Source organism: Mastomys coucha, unplaced genomic scaffold (assembly GCF_008632895.1).
Source record: "Mastomys coucha isolate ucsf_1 unplaced genomic scaffold, UCSF_Mcou_1 pScaffold22, whole genome shotgun sequence".
Taxonomy (NCBI): domain Eukaryota; kingdom Metazoa; phylum Chordata; class Mammalia; order Rodentia; family Muridae; genus Mastomys; species Mastomys coucha.
The window spans coordinates 128,835,698-128,841,818 of record NW_022196905.1 but is presented as its reverse complement, the minus strand read 5'-3'; the positions used below and the strand labels follow the sequence as shown (position 1 = coordinate 128,841,818).

Here is a 6,121-nt window from a genome sequence, read left to right as displayed (position 1 = left end):
TGAGTACCCCCCCCCAACCCCCCACCCCCGTGGATCACTCTGGAGGTTTCTATGGCAACCAGGGCTTGGCCATGGCTGATGGGACTGGAGACTGGCTTCCTGATGTCCTGGAGTCAGAAGTAACCCTATCAGAGAGGGAATAACAGGAAGGAGTTAGAGGCATGAGAACTACTAGGATGTCAGTCCAGGCTAGGTGAGGGTGAGCTTGACTCTAACCAAACAAAAAAAACAGCGTCAGGTATGGGGGCACGCACCTTTCATCCCAGCAACTGGGAGGTAATCAGCCAGAGCTACACAGTGAGACCCTGTCTTAACAATGGCAAAAGCTGAAGACCCCAGCAACAACAGAAAAAACTCAACAACAAGGAGTTGGGGGTGTGGCTCAGTGGTAGAACACCTCCCTAGAATCCCCCAGTGAGAGGCCGGGGGTGTGGCTCAGTGGTAGAGCCCCTGCCTAGAGTCCTCGAGGGAGGGGCTGGGGGCGTGGCTCAGTGGTAGAGCGCCTGCCTAATATGTTGAAAGCCCTGGATCAGGGCCCTACAGAAAGGAAGGCAGGCAGGCAAGAAGGGAAGGAAGGAAAAAGACTGCCTAGAAAGAAACGCAGAAGCCATGCGCTATACACCTAGGTGTGGGATCTGCTAGAGTGGGATCCAGAGAGGCAGAGAGTCAGCTATGACAAGGACAAAACCTAAGGAGTCTAGGGATCATAAGTCTATACGGCTCTGTGGCAGCTCGCCATCTCCCTGGGTCTTGTATACAAAGAAGCAGTTGTGTGTGCAAATGAAGGGAGGATGAGAGGGAAGGCAGGAAGGTGGAACTGGAGAACACTTAGGAAGCCCTTCAAACATCCCAACCCTGTTGGTTAAGCCCTGGTATAAAAAGAACATTGAATAATTAAAGAGTTCAAAACTAACCACAAGCTTGGCTGCTCTTGGCTCTGCTCCACTCCCTGTCCCCAGGGGATGCAGCAGATCACGGTGGGTTGTGCCCTTTCTTGGGTCTGTGTTGATGCAGAGCTGAGAGCCAGCAGGAAGCCAGAGCAGCTGGCTTCTAGGCTGGACAGTGTGAGGTCCAAGTGGCAAAAGGAGAGAGGCTGGGGAGATGGCTCAGCCGATAAAGTATTTGTGGCACAAATGTGAGGTCCCAAGTTGGAATCCCCAGAACCCATGCTGGACTTGATGGCTCCTGTTTATAACCTGTGCTGGGGAGGCAGGACAAACAGATCCATGGGGCTCCTTAAGCTGAATCAGGGAGTCCCATGTCAACGGGAGAGACCTTGTCTCAAAAAAAAAAAATGTGGGCTGGTAAAATGGCTCCTTAGGTAAGCCGGCTTCCTTCTCAAGCATGAGGACCCATGTGTCAAGCCAGCACCCATGTGAAATTAAAGCAAAGGGACAGCAAGATGTCTCAGCAGGTAAAAAAAAAAAAAAAAGCTTGTCCCTAAGTCTCAAGACCTGGGTTTGGTCCCTAGGGTCCAAAGAGGAAGATAGTTGAGATTGGCATCTAGCACACACACACACACACACACACACACACACACACGCACGCACGCACATATATGTATGCTGGCGCACACACAGAGACACTTATGGACAAATGTGGACACATATAAACATATATGCCCATATAAATACACACAAAGTTAAAAGGCCCAAAGCTGGCAACTGGACATCCTGGGCCCTGGGTGGCAAGAGAGAGTTTTGTTGTTTGTTTGTTTTTTTCCGAGACAGGGTTTCTCTGTGTAGCCCTGGCTGTCCTGGAACTCACTCTGTAGACCAGGCTGGCCTCGAACTCAGAAATCTGCCTGCCTCTGCTTCCCAAGTGCTGGGATTATACGTGTGCGCCACCGCCGCCCAGCAGCAAGAGAGAGGATTATCCGTGCTGGGGGCAACACCATAAGTTGAAGTTTGGAGCAGGACAGAGGCCAGGCTGGGCCTCTGCACCTGTGAGCAGGGAGGAGTCATACAAGCGCTGAGTCACTCGGGGCTGGAGCCGTATAGACTTATGATCCCTGGACTCCTTGGGTTTTATCCTTGTCATAGCTGACTCACTGGCTGTCTACCAGGGAGTCTCGTGGTCAGTCTGCAAGTTTCTCTCAGCCTTTCCGTGTATCACAGGGACAGAGAGCTTCTCTCTCTGCAAACTGATGTCATCAGGTGTGTCACCTGTGCCAGGACCGGGTCCTTCCTATCAGCCTCTCTAACGGGCCCCTCCTAAGCCCACTGGAGACATTCAGGGCCAGGGAGCTGATTCAGGAGGGCCTGGCTGGTCTCAGCTCAGACATACTCTCTCCTTCCCACCAGTGAAGCCCAGTCTCTCTTTGTTTGGATGCCCTATTACATACCCACGGCTCTTCCATTACCCCAATGCCTGTTCCAGTTACTCCTGCCAATCACAGATGGTCAGGGCATGCATCTGTTCAAAACCCACCCACGTTGGGCCTGGTGTTGGAGGCCTGTTAACCCAGTTACTGAAGCAAGGGAATTGAAAGTTCAAGGCTCTCCTAGCGTATAGGGTAAATTTAAGACCAGCCTGGGTAATTTAGTGGAACTCTGTCTCAAAATATAAATGGGGCCGGAAGATTGCTCAGTGGTTAAGAAAATGCACTGCTCTTTCAGAGGACCTGAGTTTTATTTATTTATTTTTTAATTATATACATGTGGGTGTGAGCGCACACACAAAGTTACAGGAAGCTGTGAGCTGTCTGTCCAGCCTGGTCCTACAGGAGACAAATGGAATCAGAAACTCTCCCAGCAGGGTGTGAAGCTTGCTCTGGTCATTATTGGAGCAGCCTGGGATATCACATCAGCTCCCAGAATCTTGCTGTTTTTATTTTTATTCTGATCTGGTAGTTTAACTGGGTGATAAGTCCAATTCCTGATTTAGAAAGGCTACTAGCCCAGTGTCCAGCATTACGCAGCAGGTTCTTAGGAAAGCTTGCTGATACCGGGGTTTCTTTGCCTGGGGAGGCTGCAGGGATAGGTAAACAGAGCCAGGGCATCGGATTAGAGAGGCTTCTAGAGTCCCGAAGCTGTGTGATTGAGAGCTGTGTGGGGCTGTGCGGGGCTGTGTGGGGTTGAAGGGCTGTCTCTCCAAGCCAGCCACCTGAGATGAAGTCCTTGGAGGAGGAGAGGAGTGGATGAGAGGAGGTGGTCTACTAATGAGGCCTGACAGGCCTCTCTGTGCTGGGAGGATGTGGACCGATAGTCACAGGTGACAGAAATGGCAGTAATGGGATTATGGCCAAGGTTGTGTGTAAATACAGAGTAATGTCAGGGGAGGAGCCAAGGGTCTTGGCAATTGCTTAACTGTGCTCTGGCCCCTTGAGGAGGGATTCTGGGCTGGTGCTCTTCCACTGAGACACACCCCCAGCACCTAATAGGGAGGGAATTCCTGTGAAATTAACTAATTCCAGGGAAAGTAATTTAACAGCTGTCCTGGGAGTGACTAAGTCCCCTCTACATCCCTGTTCCTGTTTCCTTTCTCTGAGCTTCCCTTTCTCTGAGCCATCTCTCTGCCACCACATGCTGTACCATCCTCCTGGACCTTGGGACTCCAGCCATGAGGCTGTAAAGTGTCTTTTCTATTCCTTGGAAACATGGCCACCTCCATCCCAGGCCATCTAGGGCTCAGCACTTGCCTGACTAGTTTAGCCAGGCAGGGCAGCCAGGCCTGTCATTACGTGGCCTCAGGCCTTAGAGGGTGGATGGCCCACCCATTCGGGCTGCCAGGACAAGGGAGGGCTGGGGATTCCCATGCTAGCTAACTACTCTATCATTAGTTACATCCCCAGCCCTGGTTTTACTCTTGTTGTGTGTTCATTTACATGTGTGTATATGGATGCACAGGTAGAGAGGTCAGAACTCAGTCTCTGGTACCATTTCTCAGGAACCACTGGCTTTGTGTGTGGGGTGTGTGTGTGTGTGTGTGTGTGTGTGTGTGTGTGTATGTGTTTTGAAACAAGGTATCTCTGTGTAGCCCAGGCTGTCCTGGAACTCACTCTGTAGATCAGCCTGGCCTTGAACTCGAGATCCACCACCCTCTGCCTCCCAAGTGCCTGGGTCATAGGTGCACACCATGCCTGGAGAGACGTTTTGAGACGAGATTTCTCAGCTAGACTGAGTGGCTCGTGATCTGTCTCTACTTCCCCAGCTCTGGGATTAAACTGTGCTCAACTTTTTATGCAGATCCTAGGAATTAAAGTCCTTCTGCTTTACCCATGGGGCTTTACCAATGGTCCTTTTACTCCTGTTACAGGCTCAGCGGAAGTGAAGATGTTCTGAAGAGACACCCTCATCTCTCAATCTGGCCATCAGACTACTGGAATGGGGGATCCCAAAGAAATGAGAGTCTCGTGCTCGGAGAAGGAAGAGGTCCCAGGCCGAGGAGGAAGTTGTCTCCCTGAGGGACACTTCACACCACTCTAACAGCTTGACCGACAATCTTCTAGGATGAGAATGAAGCCCAGACAATGATGAGCCTGTGTGGATGGGACCACACGTTGACCATGGCTGCTTAAGTGTGTATACTCCTGGCCATCTATTTAAGCTTGAATCTCATTTTAGGACCCTAAAGGCTGGCTGTGTGTGTGTGTGTGTGTGTGTGTGTGTGTATGTGTGTATCCCTGTGGATCTCTGACCTGCTTCCCAATGTAATCACATTGAATAAGGCCCTTCCCCTTTCTACCTCCCACTGTTAATTTGACTCTTTGAATTGGCTAATTGAAGACTAGTGGCTGAACATTCATAGGCACAGGCTAGGACAAATTCAGTACAGGCTGTTCTAGCTGGCCTGGAACTTGAGATCTTCCTGCTCAGTTTCCCACTTCTGAGATCCAGGACCTTGGCTTTCTGTCGGCCTGGCAAGCCCCAAACAACCCAACCTATGAGAAGGATTTAAGACATTGGTTCTCAACCCTCCTAATACTTGGACCATTTAATACAGTTCCTCATGGTGTGGTGACACCCCTAACTGTAAAATTATTTTCTTTTTTCTTTTTTTTTTTTTTAAGACAGGGTTTCTCTGAGAAGCCTTGGCTGTCCTGGAACTCACTCTGTAGTGTGCCACCACTGTCCGGCCAATTATTTTCATCCCTACTTCATAACTAGCTTTGCTACTCTCATACATCATAATGTAAATATCTGAAATGCAGGAATGTTATGCACCCCCTGTGAAAGGGTAATTGGGCCTGGCAGTGGTGGCACACACCTTTAATCCCAGCACTTGGGAGGCAGAGGCAGGTGGATTTCTGAGTTCGAGGCCAACCTGGTCTACAGAGTGAGTTCCAGGACAGCCAGGACTACACAGAGAAACCCTGTCTCGAAAAACAAAAACAAAAAAACAAAATAAAAGAAAAGAAAGGGCCATTGGACCCCCAAAGGGGTCATGACCTGCAGGTGCAGCATGAGAACCACTGATTTAAGGGGATACCCAGGCCTGGCTTCTGAGGCTTTGGATCATAGAGACAGAGAGGAAGTGTCTATTCTCATATAGGAAGATTGGCTGAGAGGTCATTTATGTTGCCCGGCATCCTTTCCTGGTGGTAGCAGAGTTTGGACCGTAGCCCAGGACCACAGTATACAAAGTGGTCAATCCATACTCACCTGGGTCTGGAGGGAGTGCCCTGTTTCCTGTGACTGCTCACATGACTGCCTTTCAAGACCATTCCATGCCGATGACTCTGCAGTGAACCTGCAAGGTACACACTTACACAGGAAATACGTTTAAAGTTTTATAAGACCTTTGACAGACTAGTTACTGTTAAAAAAAAAAAAAAAGTAACTGGGAGCTGGAGAGATGGTTCAGTGGTTAAGAGCACTGGTTGCTCTTGCAGAGGGCCCAAGTTCAGATCCCAGCAACCACATGGCAGCTCACAACCATTTGTAACTCCAGTTCCAGGGGATCTGATACCTTTTTCGGGCCTCCATGGGAACCAAGCATATATGTGTCCATACATATGTGCAGGCAAAACATTCACACATAAATAAATCTTAAAAACAAAAACAAATAAAGCTGCCATGGAGGGCTGAAGAGATGGCTCAGCAGTTAAAAGCACTGACTGCTCTTCTGAAGAACCTGAGTTCAAACCCCAGCAACCACATGGTGGCTCACAAACATCCAT

The 6,121-nt window shown here is 49.7% G+C and overlaps 1 long non-coding RNA gene across 1 annotated transcript in view; it reads left to right on the top strand.

Moving 5' to 3' along the window:
- LOC116070945 overlaps positions 1 to 4,692 on the top strand; it is an 18,500-nt gene extending 13,808 nt beyond the window's left edge. The window contains exon 2 of the long non-coding RNA XR_004110643.1: positions 4,258 to 4,692. This is a non-coding gene — a long non-coding RNA (uncharacterized LOC116070945). The remainder of the gene's footprint in view (positions 1 to 4,257) is intronic.
- The last annotated feature ends 1,429 nt before the right edge of the window (positions 4,693 to 6,121 follow it).